This window comes from Siphateles boraxobius, unplaced genomic scaffold (assembly GCF_051911475.1).
Source record: "Siphateles boraxobius isolate OS27281-9 unplaced genomic scaffold, OSU_SipBor_1 100, whole genome shotgun sequence".
Lineage (NCBI taxonomy): Eukaryota > Metazoa > Chordata > Actinopteri > Cypriniformes > Leuciscidae > Siphateles > Siphateles boraxobius.
In genome coordinates, this window is record NW_027508701.1 from 3,115,692 (window position 1) to 3,128,765 (window position 13,074).

Consider the following 13,074-nt stretch of genomic DNA (forward strand, 5'->3'; position numbering starts at 1 on the left):
CCTCCCTCCACAGCTCCTCCCTCCACAGCTCCTCCCTCCACAGCTCCTCCCCCACAGCTCCTCCCTCCACAGATCCTCCCTCCACAGATCCTCCCTCCACAGCTCCTCCCTCCACAGATCCTCCCTCCACAGCTCCTCCCTCCACAGCTCCTCCCCCACAGCTCCTCCCTCCACAGCTCCTCCCTCCACAGCTCCTCCCCCACAGCTCCTCCCTCCACAGATCCTCCCCCACAGCTCCTCCCTCCACAGCTCCTCCCTCCACAGATCCTCCCTCCACAGCTCCTCCCCCACAGCGGAGCCTGCCGTGAACGCGCAGGCTAGTAAGCAGGACCACCGATGACGGCGGATTATAAACAGAGAGGGGTGATCAGCGTGTACACGAGCGTGATTGACACTGCTAAGACATTCCTCCTGGCTCTGATTGGTTGTTTCTGACTGGGAGCGGTGTATTTCTGCAAATGGCAATAGGACCACAGGGAGGAGCCAGAGGAGCTTGATTTTTTCACAGATTTGCCTCATTCTACTGTCAGGACATAATGACAGTTTTAACAAATATTTGTTTACAAAAGTTACCTACTGCAGCTTTAATAAAAGTGATTTTATTGTTTGTATACTTCACCCATGTCTCATGCCTGACTCCAACCGGCACAAGCCTGTTAGCCTTGTGTGCTCCTAGTTGTCTAGGGCGATTCCCTGGTAGTAAGACCCAGGGTAGCGTAGCTGGCTTATTTATTTGGTGTCCCTGTCTCTGAGTCCCGATCGCTACAAACAAAAGAGCAAAGAAATAGACACACATTCTCTCACATATAAATATGCACATATACATCTACAAACACACAAACACAAGGCACACATGAGAGATAATGAGACAAAGCAATATTGTTATTGAGTTTAGCTGGGAATTGTCACAGGCTGGTTGAAGCAGGAAAGGCAGCTGGATCTCAATTGCAGCAGAGTTTATTTAAACAAACTAGAATATTTACAGACAGGATACAAAGGGAAAATGAACGGTACAACCAAGCATGTAGCGACGACGACAAACAAGGAACAGACTGAAAACCAGGGCTTAAATACACAGAACAGATTAGGGGAACGAGACACAGCTGGGGCAAATGAACTCATAATGACTAATTAACCAGACAACAGGTGACAGGGATTAAATCAATGAAAACACAGGTACAAACTGGGTGTCACAGGCAAACATAACAAACACAAAACGTGACAGGAATATTATATCAGCTTCAAGCTCACACTTACTCAACCATAATCTGAACATGTTATTAATGTAATAAAGAGAAAGTAAGAGACTCTATAACATCTCAGTGTTTATGATTTATCATGCAGCTCAGAGCATTATGGGTAGAATCTCTCTCTACAGTCTATTCTGATTCATCCACACATTCACTGATGATCCAATATTATAAACCATAAACCCAGGATAGAGCGGTTGAGTGAATGTGGTCTGGACTTTGTGGATGAGGCTCATTGTGTCAGAGGACAGAAGGACAGAGTTCCTGCACTGTGATCCACATACACTCCTATTCTCCTGTAATCCACACACACTCCTGCTCTACTGTCATCCACACACACTCCTATTCTCCTGTAATCCACACACACTCCTGTACTACTGTGATCCACACACACTCCTATTCTCCTGTAATCCACACACACTCCTGTACTACTGTCATCCACACACACTCCTATTCTCCTGTAATCCACACACACTCCTGTACTACTGTCATCCACACACACTCCTATTCTCCTGTAATCCACACACACTCCTGTACTACTGTCATCCACACACACTCCTATTCTCCTGTAATCCACACACACTCCTGTACTACTGTCATCCACACACACTCCTATTCTCGTGTGATCCACACACACTCCTGTACTACTGTGATCCACACACACTCCTATTCTCCTGTAATCCACACACACTCCTATTCTACTGTAATCCACACACACTCCTGCTCTACTGTCATCCACACACACTCCTGTACTACTGTTGATGGGCTTTACAGGGAGTTTAGTCTGTATGTTATTGTGTCTGAATGAGTAACTGGAGGAAGAGCAGATCAAACTCCAGGACTGATCATTACGTCCAAACACACACTCATTACCTGATCCCTTCCTGCTGATGCTCTTATATGACACTGATATAAACATTTTAGTCCCACTCCACTCAATCTCCCAGTAACATCGTCCACACACACTCTCTCTACACAACACCTGAGGATTATATCCATCAAATCTGTCTGGATGATCAGGATACGACTGAAGCTCTGGGAAAGTGTCAGTAATCACTCTGTTCCTCTCAGACAGACGGATGTATTCATTCACTGTGTTCAGATCCAGATTGATCTGATGGGAATCTGATGGAGATAAAACACATCAGAATCAGGAATTATGAATCTGTCTGATCTTTTAATGAAGATGAACTCTTCATGTTCAATATGTCATCAGTGTCTCAGAATCAGAATAAGCTTTATTTGCCAAGTTTGCACAAACAAACGAGGAATTTGCTGTGGTTTTTACAGGAGCTCTTGGTTCATGCATACATACATATATACATTCATATATGACATGAGAACAGACACTTAAATGAGACTAAGGAAAACACATAAATAAAATAAACAATAGTAATTATAAAAATGTGGTATACATCTGAAACAGAAGACTTATGTACAGATTTGTGCATTATGCACTGTATGAACAGCTCTATAAATAAAATTTGTATATGTGTTTAAAATTTGTATAAATCTCAGTACAGTTTACCAGAAATCCTGTGCAAATCATCATTTACATGATCAACTATAAACCTCTTCTGTCATGTTTTCTTTCACTTCTCCAGAAGAACATGAACACACTCAGAGAGTTTTTCTGCTTGTTTACTTAGTGACTTACATTGTAGGAAGTCGTTCCTGGTTCTGGGAACAATGTTGGAGGAAGTGACTGTGGAAATCAACAGACATGAAGAGTGTGATTATCATGTCAAGAGAAAATGATCCCTGCATCCGTTCCTAAGACATTTCTAATATGATCTTCTACATGATCTGAGATGATGGAGGATGATTTCTGAGAACAGGACTTTACCTCTGTCAGAGATCTTCTTCTCTTTGCAGAAATCCTCCAGTTTGTCTCTCAGCTGACGGACAGATTCTCTCACGCCATCAAAAGAGGAGAGAGAACTGAAGGGATTGTCATTTACGTCTGTAGATTCAGGAGGAGCTGAGAGAGACTGGAAACTCTACAGAAAACACAAATCAAAGCTCATCACCTCCACACTTCATCAATAACCTCCTCTACTGTCAGATCTGTGCGGCTCTTGATGATCTTTAGTAACTCTCCTCAATCCAGCACTTTCACAGCATCAGCTTCATTCTGCTCATATTCATTATGTGACATTACAGATACAAGTTCTAGCGTTTGACATTCACACTATATGTGAACTTCCTATCAATTTAAGCTCAATATTAGCTTCAGAAATACACACTTTTATTAGAAATGCTGTGATCATAAATCGAAAAATATTTAGTGTGTTTTAAAATGATATTTAACATTTTTTTTAAATTACAGCAACAGTGAAAAATAAGCACAGAAAAACTCACATTTGTCCAGAAAACATGAAAGTGATTCATTCACATGTGGAAATAAAATCTAGAGGTCAGTAATATACCAATATCTATCTCACATTAAATATTTTAAATAATCATATAATTATCCTGATCAAATGCATCAATCTCCATCTTAGCTGTATTATATTGTGTAAATTGGTCTCTAAACAAGTTTAATACACTGGGAATGTTATTAAAACCTTTGTTTTATTCACATAACTCAAAGGCAAAGTTTGCTAAATTCATATCTGTGTGATGAAAAAGCATTATTTCCCATTCATTTTATTTTCTATGAAATGTGAAGTACTAAACAATAATTTAATATATGCTTGGATTTGGACTAATAAAAATGTTCAGAAACGGCCCTGGTCTCATTGTAGACTTGAGTAGATTAGCTCAGGAAGAGAAGTTCAAAAGCTACGGGGCAGATTGAACATTATTTATAACTTTTGAGCAGTTAGTGGCACTGAAATTCACAAGGACTCTTAGGACACGATCCCAAGGTCATGTTTTGTGTGGTTTCAGTATGTTGAAGCATTGCTAATATACAGACTTCATGTTTAGGGTCTTCATGGTCAAATTCATCAATGTGTGAAAGGGAAACAATTATGAAAATACTGTCAATTCTGTCAAGTTTGAAGATCATCTGATATAACTTTTATAAATAATCAATTTGCCACCATCAAGTTAACTGATTTCACCATGATGTAATAAATCAGAAGGGGAAAAAAAATCTAAAAAAGTTGAAATGTGAGTGAATATGATCAGATGAGAGTCTGACTGATGATTAAATAATAACGGAACACACAGATCAACACTTCAGTCAGCGGCTCATTCTGCTCTCATCAAATGTTTCTCTGAGAGTCTCTTGCTCAAGTCTACTATGATCCTGTTCTTCTGGATCTCTGTTACCTGCAGGAAATGTATGTGATCCTGTGTGTGCGAAAGCTGCTCCAGCTCAGCGTATCTCCTCCTCAGATCATTGATCTCCTGCTCCAGTCGCTCCAGTCGTTCTTCAGCTCGACTCACTGCAGCCTTTTCCTGATCTCTGATCCGCTGTGTCGCCTCAGAGCGGCTTCTCTCAATGGAGCGGATGAGCTCAGTGAAGATCCTCTCGCTGTCCTCCACTGCTGTGTGTGCAGAGCGCTGTTAGGACACACATCACAATCACACAGTGAGCTTCAGTGAGTCCTGACTGAGACTTCTCAAACTTCTCTTCTTCTCCAGACTCACCTTATGAGACTCTACAGCCTCTCTCAGCTGCTGAAGATCTTTCTCTCTCTGCTGGATCCTCTGCTGGAACGACCTCTGCGTCTCCTTCAGCTGCTTCTGCAGCACAAACAAATAACAGAGATGGCACTTTATACTGTCACTATATCATCATGTGAAGAGTTGAATCCAGTGACAGTAGAATTAATAATCAATGGCTGGAGGTTCAAACTCCTGAAGGGATGATTGATCATTTTTACCACCATTGCACATGAATTTACATGAAGCATAACCTGTTTCACACTGCAAGCATAAGCATCATAAAAGTGAAGCTGACACAGATGTAAAGCTTCATAATGACAGAGTTTCTGCTGAATAACAGACTTTTTTTGTTTGATTAACAGTTCCAGCGATTGAAGGGAGCATCCTTTGATCGCTTTCTATGTATAATTTATTCAAAGTTTAAATAACAGAATATTTTCATCCTACTAAGAGGAACTATGTGAAGTTGATCGTTTAGTCACTGGTTTGATTGACTGACACATAGACAAAGAACATCTGACTGTACATGAATCCTTATATCAGAAATCACTGGTCACAGATCAGACATTTCAATTAAGAGTTACTTGTTACATTTTGATGTTACAGTTACATGTTGTGGCATTACTGTGGAGTACATATCGTAAAAGTCTGTTTGCAAAGCGTGTGCCGATAATTTACATAATTTGCTAATAATTTCTAAAGAATCCACAGTAGTGAATACAAATAAATAATGCTCAACTGAGACATTCACAGAAACCACATTCCTAGCATTAGGATCCTTTGGAAGGTAATGTTGTTTTTAGTCGAGTGATCCTGCATCTTCTCTCCTCGTGATCTGATCGCACTAACACGCTAGTGGGCCAACGTTACGATGATGAAGTAGGCATTGATTTTCTTCTGCAGAGGCGTCTTTAGTTGTACTAGTACGTCATAAAGAGGCACATTCCACAACCAGTTTGCTGGGCTTGGTGTAAATAAAAGCTGTTTTTAGACTACCAAGGAAGTTTTCAGTTCCGAAACTTACAGGACATTCTTATAGTATGATGACGTCTTGAATGTCAAAAGCTCAAGAAAAATTTTATTTCTCAGTGACTGACCTCTTTATAGCCTATTTGTTGATAAATGTGTACGGTGTATTTTCACCATATTTTCTGTTTAGTTAAATGCGAAGCACAAATACGCTCAGCAGTGAAAGTCCACTTACAGCTACTCTTCACTTCTGTGACGTTTGCAGTGTGAATGATGTTTCCTGATCATATGGTGCCAATATAAATAGTGTCAACATTATTTCATCAGTGTGTAGTTTCATACCTGTTTCTCTGTCCTCTGTGCTGCAGCTGATACAGTGTCGTGGTTTTTATGTTCGTCCATCGTACACAGCACACATATAAACTTGTGGTCAGTGCGACAGAAAACCTCAAGGAGTTTATCATGTGTTTGGCAGATCATCTCCTGCAGTCGTCCAGTGGCATCAGTCAAATTGTGTCTCTTTCCTTTAAACCAACTCTCATGTTGTTCAAGGTGACTTTGACAGTAAGAGATCAGACAAACCAGACAGGACTTGACGGCTTTGTGTTTTCTTCCAGTACAGACGTCACACTCCACATCTCCAGCTCCAGCGTAACAGTCAGCAGGAAGTTTAGTCTTCTTCAGTTTCTCCACCAGTTCAGCCAGCATGGTGTTTTTAGCTAAAGCAGGTCTTGGACTGAAGGTCTGTCTGCACTGAGGGCAGCTGTAGACTCTCTTCTGATCCTCCTGATCCCAGCAGCCTGTAATACAGATCTTACAGTAACTGTGTCCACAGGGAATGGCCACCGGATCCTTCAGGAGATCCAGACACACTGGACACAGGAACTCATCCTGAGAAAATCTGGCTTCTGCCATTTTACTGCATGAGACACACAAACACACAACAGCTCAACTGCACTTCAGTTTAATTGAACTCATGTGATTCCTGATTTCTGGTTCTGTGTTTGAGTGACATGTGTAAAACAGGTTAATCTGCAAGTCTGTAAATCAGGTTCCTCGTTCCTGGTCCTGGAGAGCCTTATTCATGTAGAGTTCAGTTTCAACCATACTCCCACACACCTGGATGTTATTTTAAATGCAAAAACCTTTCTTAGTTGATTCAGTTTTGTTCAGTAACAGCCGGAACGAAACTCTGTTGTGTCTCTCCAGGATTAGAAAGAGGAACCCTGCTGTAAAGTCGCAGATCATAAACGTCCACTAGATGTCAGTCTCAGACAGGCACTCAAAAAGTTACTGAGAATCAGGAATACTGCATCCTAATGACTACACTTGTACGGCATTAAAAGTGTGTCTAGTTACAGACGTGAAAAGTACTTATAAATACTTCCATTACATTACTTGAGTACATTTTCCAATTTTGTTATAATTATATAATTAAATGATACTTTTACTTGAGTTGAATAAAAATAAAGTATTTAACTTCGCTACATTTATTTTTCACCAAAAGTACAGACGGAGCAACAGGGCGAGCTGGAGCGTTTCAAACTACAGCGATGAAGCCCTCCGCTTTCAGTCAATAGCATACAGGTATGAAGCGCTTCAGCCAATAGCATACAGGTCTGAAGCGCTTCTGCCTATAACAGACAGGTCTGAAGCTATTCTGCCTATAACAGACAGGTCTGAAGCGCTTCTGCCTGTAACAGACAGGTCTGAAGCGCTTCTGCCTATAACAGACAGGTCTGAAGCGCTTCAGCCAATTCCTTCTGCCCATTGCGTCCCTGCATTACCGAGTCCTCACAGCATTCTCGACTTTCTAGCCTGCATTTTCTACTCTGTTCTGACTGTTGTCTAATAAACTGTCTTTTGACTCGCATCTGGATCCATTGCCTTTTTACGTTACAGACCCTGACCGAACGACCTGACCACCATTATGGATCCAGCGAAATCGTCCGATCTTCAGGATTTTCTGTCCAACAACAGTGCTCGTATGGATCATCAAGAGGAACAGATAGTCGCCAATGGCCGGGCAGTACAGGCTCTGGTAACGCAGGTGTCTGAGCTCACCACCCAGCTACAACTTCTGAGAGCTCCCACTGCTACAACTTCTGAGAGCTCCCACTGCGCCACCCCCGCCGCCCGCTCCCCACATTCCACCGAACATCGTCAACTACCATGAGCCGTGCATCCCCACTCCTGAGAGGTATTCCGGTGAGCCGAACCTCTGTAGATCATTTTTAACTGAATGTTCAATATTTTTTACTCTCTAGCCTGTAACATTTGCCTCTGAGCAGTCCAAGGTGGCATTGGTGATCACCCCACAATCCAGACGCGCGGCTCTGTGGGGAACGGCGGTGTGGGAGAACCAACATCCCTGCTGTTCCTAATTCCATGCACTCGAGGAGACGACGAGACGGGTGTTCGATCGTGCTGTAGTTCGTTGTGAGTCAGCCCGTAGACTTGCGGACCTGCGCCAGGACAACAGACCCGTCTCTGACTATATCGAGTTCCGGACTCTGGCAGCCAAGTGCAAATGGAACGAGGAGGCGCAGTGGGACATGTTCCTGCATGGGTTGGCTGAACATGTTCAAAGGAAAATCTACACACTGGAATTGACTACCCATGAGTCTTAATGGGCTTATTGTACTGCCTTTGCGCGTGGATGCGCGCCTTCAACAACGGGAGAATTGTTTACATCAAGCCCTGGTTCAGGAGTTCCCTGAGCATTCCAGTCTCGGAAGAGGAAACACGTCAGCCCCCCGATCGATCAAGAACCCATACAGGTTGGTAGAGCTTGGCTTTCCCGGGAGGAGAGGGAGCGTCGGAGAGCTAGAGGACTCTGTCTTTACTGCGGCACGGCTGGACACTATCTGATTAACTGTCCAGTAAAAGACCAAGCCCGACAGTAGAACAGAGGTTACTGTCGGGTGGATTATCCGTGGCCAAACCCTCATCAGCGACTCTCCTCCAGGTTAGACTGCAATGGGCAGACCAGTCTCACACCTGCCATGCGTTGGTGGACTCCAGAGCGGGGGATAATCACATGGACTACTCCCTGGCTCGGCGTCTCCGGGTTCCCATCACTTCCCTCGACCACAGGATTTCTGTTAACGCCCTGAACGGACAGGAACTCCCGGGCATCACACAGTCCACCGGTTTCCTCACCCTTGTTACCACGGGTAATCAGATCGAGAGAACTTCCTTTCTCCTCACAGACTCACCATTTGGGCCGATTGTGTTGGGACATCCGTGGCTGGTGAAACACAAACCCAAAATTAAATGGGGTCAGAGCTTGGGTTGGAGTAACCAGTGTTATGCCTCTTGTCTTGTGTCTGCTTGTCCGTCTGCCTCTTGTTCTGTGTTGCAGGAGTATCTCGACCGTAAGGAAGTGTTCAGTAAGTCCCGGGCTGCTTCTCTTCCTCCGCACCGTCTCTATGACTGTGCTATAGATTTACTACCAGGTACATCTCCCCCTAAGGGCAAATTATATTCGCTTTCTGTTCCAGAAAGGGAGGTCATGGAGTAATATATTTCTGATTCTCTGGCAGCCGGGATCATTTGTCCTTCCTCGTCCTTCCTTGGTTCTTTTTCGTGGGGAAGAAGGATGGTTCTCTGCGACCATGCATTGATTACTGAGGGTTGAACAAAATCAAGGTAAAGAATACTTATCCTTTGCCGTTGATGTCTTCAGCCTTCGAGCGGATGCAGGGAGCATCTCTTTTCACAAAACTGGACACACTGCTTACCATTTGGTCCGCATAAGGAAGGGGGGTGAGTGGAAAACGGCGTTTAATACCACCAGGGGACATTTTGAATATTTGGTTATGCCTTTCAGCCTGTCCAACTACCCCGGCGTTTTCCAAGCACTCGTCAATGACGTGTTGAGAGACGTGATTGATCAGTTCATTTATGTCTACCTGGATGACATATTGACAATTTCTTCCTCTTTCCAGGAACACGTTCAACATGCCAGGTGAGTGTTCCAGAGAATGCTCGAGAATGGGCTTTTGTCCAGGCGGAGAAGTGCGCGTTTCATGCACAGTCAGTTCCGTTTTTGGGATACATTGTCTCGTCCGAGGGAATGGGCATGGATCCTGATAAAGTTAAGGCTGTGGTAGATTGGCCAATTCCAGATTCCCGCAAGGCCCTGCAGAGGTTCCTGGGATTTGCCAATACTGATCCATCACGTCAGTTCATGGTGGAGGTAGACACGTCAGATGTAGGAGCAGTTCTTTCGCAGCGCTTTGCCACGCACGACAAGATGCATCCTTGCGCATTTTTTTTCTCATCGTTTATCGACTGCCGAACGTAATTAAGAAATTGGTAGCAGAGAGTTGTTGGCAGTCAAGATAGCATTGGAGGAATGGCGCCACTGGTTAGAGGGAGCGGGGGAACCCTTTATCGTCTGGACTGATCATAAGAACCTCGAGTACATCAGATCCGCTAAATGACTGAACTCCAGGCAGGCTCAGTGGGCACTTTTTTTCGGTCGTTTTGATTTTTTGACTTTCATACCGTCCGGGTTCCAAGAACATCATACCCGACGCGTTGTCTCGGATTTTTGATTGCTCCGAATGCCCATCTACTCCCGAGTGCATTCTACCTGAGAAACTTATTGTCTCTACACTCACATGGGAGGTTGAGTCGAAGGTTCGCACAGCCTTAGAAGGGGTAACGCCTCCGCCCGATTGCCCACCGGGTCGGTTATTTGTGCCGGAGGGGGTCTGGCCAGACGTTATTCGGTGGGGTCATGATTCCAATATAGCGTGTCAGGTATGTATACTTTGCATTAGAATACAATTACCCTGTCTCATTGTTTGGCGTATTTAGCTAATATATTATGTATAATGGTTTATTATTTTGTTTATTTCCTGGAAAAAGCTGTATATGGGTAATTACGAAACTGTAACATAATGTTACGTTCCCAATTAGTTTTCTAGGGCAAAAAGGAAGTAACGTTTTAAAGCAAAAGTTAACAGCAACAAAGAGAAGTTAACTTATCTGAGTCCCAGTACACAATACACAAAGTAAGATGTACAATAAATGTATTTACAATAAATAATACATAATACAGCGGAAAAAGAACCCTAAACAAACAACTCCAGAAAAAGAAAAGGGAATGAAGCATGTTCTTCAGGAGCGGGTAAAGCCAAAACAACAAACAATACCTGGTAGAAGGAGATCTAATTAACCTACAACAAAAAATACAAAAAAATATACAGAACTCTTACCTTACTTCATAACTAACAAAAACAGGAAAAAAATGAGAATAAAAGAAAATGGCACCCAACTCCCTAGTGCTCCAACACTCAACAACGGGCAAACAACTCAAAGCTGTAAACTACAGCCACAAGACATTTAAGTTTGATCTTATTTAAGCTTAACACATCAAGCTGCCACTACAGCCATAACAACACACATAAGATTAAAACACACCAACAAGAGGAACACTCTGGGACTGGCAACAACAGCAGCAGCAGCAGCAGCAGCAGTCTCAGGCTCTTGGGAGAAGAAATCTCTCATCGTCTCTCTCTCCGGCTCTGCTTAAATACTGGACCTCTTGCCACTGATGAGGAGCAGCTGGTAAGTCCAATCACCTAGATTAGGACAGGGAGGAGCACAGGAAATTGGACAGAACACACAACAAAAACTACAACTCCCAAGAGGCCGTTAGGTCCAATGGCAGCACACACAAATAATACATCAAATGAATGACACTTACACATTATTATACAACACAAATGCCTACGTCCTGGGACCTAACAATATGTATTGTATTTAAAATACAATGAATTTGAGTGTTAGGCTGGAGAGCATTACAGAGTGATATGTGTGTGCAGAAGCGGCTGTACAGAGTTGAATTCAAGGTGAAAGAGAAGGATGACACCACTTATGTTTTATTAAGAATAAAATGTTTTATTCATATTATTTTATTGTATGTGGTAACGCTTTAGGTAATTACCATTCTGTAATTATCACGTACCTATAAAGTACGTAAGTGAGGGAACAATATGTAAAGTTTGGGGAATAAAGGGGTAACAACCAGGTCAATTAACAAATTATTTATACTGAAAGAATTTTAGAACTAAGGGGAACTTATTCTTCTATTATGATACAACAATCTTACATTTGGGAGCAATTTAGCGAGAACATACACTGCGTTTGTCATGCATTGTACAGGGAGGTACATCTTACATTTGGGAGCAATTTAGCAGGGAGGAAACCTGGGGGAAACTCCAATCGAGAACGGAAGCGAAGACAAGACAAGATCGAGTTCGCTGGTCCTGTCTCCTGTTATCCAGATACTGAGGCCACTTGATGTGAACAAATGTAAGCACGCCAGGTCCTGATTGGCTGATGATCTTACGTTAATCGGTGATCACATGTTAATGTCAAGTGTAAACGCAGCTTATTTTCCTCTATGCTGCTGCTCTGACAGGTGTTGATTGCATTTTGTAGAAGCCCATTTGCTGGTTATCAACTATTGCTCCATCATTTATCTCCTGCAGGAAATAACCCAGCAATTCAAGCAGCCAAAGAAGCACAGCAAGCTGAAATGTGGATATTTCTCTCCTCAAATGGACTCTTTCTATCCTGTTCCTCCAAAATCTATTTCAAGCTCTTTGCAAAAGAGGTTATCCCAGACAAAAATTAAGACAGATCTATAAAGAACACAACCAAAACAACACAAACCCAAGGCCTAAACCTCCCAGAGATAACCAAGCTCTGTTACCAGCCATCTACACATATTCCTTTACCACTACCAAATTTACTATAAATAAAATAAAATTACCAAACAATACTGGCACCCATCCAAAAAGACGTTGAAACTAACATCATTGCAGTGTTCAAAAGAAACACAAACCTTCTGGATGTAATGATTCACAGCCGACTATTGAAAAATGAAGTGGAAGAAAAACCTCAGAAACTTCTAAAAAGTATTAAACCCTGGAGACGCCCGGAAGTAGTCACATTACAAAATATCCTGATGAATACAAAAACTGCATACATGCCATTACATGTACCCTATGCAAAAAAAAAAAAAAAAATACATTGGACAAACCCAAAATACCATTAAAAAACAAGACTTTACCACCATAGATAAAACGTCAGAACCCAAAGAGATAATACCAAGGGGACAATTCTGATAAACCTCTTCGAAGACGTGGTCTACATAAATTTTATATACAGGGAATAGATCACAACCCAACTGGACAACCAATGAAAAACTTTATAAGGA

The 13,074-nt window shown here is 42.5% G+C and overlaps 1 pseudogene across 1 annotated transcript; it reads right to left on the minus strand.

The window, feature by feature from the left end:
* Window positions 1–1,372: 1,372 nt before the first annotated feature.
* Window positions 1,373–7,068, minus strand: LOC143746566 (tripartite motif-containing protein 16-like; annotated as a pseudogene). Its single transcript, XR_013206579.1, has 6 exons — window positions 6,180–7,068; window positions 4,851–4,946; window positions 4,530–4,763; window positions 3,097–3,250; window positions 2,908–2,955; window positions 1,373–2,375 (listed from the first exon to the last, which is right to left on the minus strand). The product of XR_013206579.1 is annotated as a tripartite motif-containing protein 16-like (transcript).
* Between the last annotated feature and the right edge of the window lie 6,006 nt (window positions 7,069–13,074).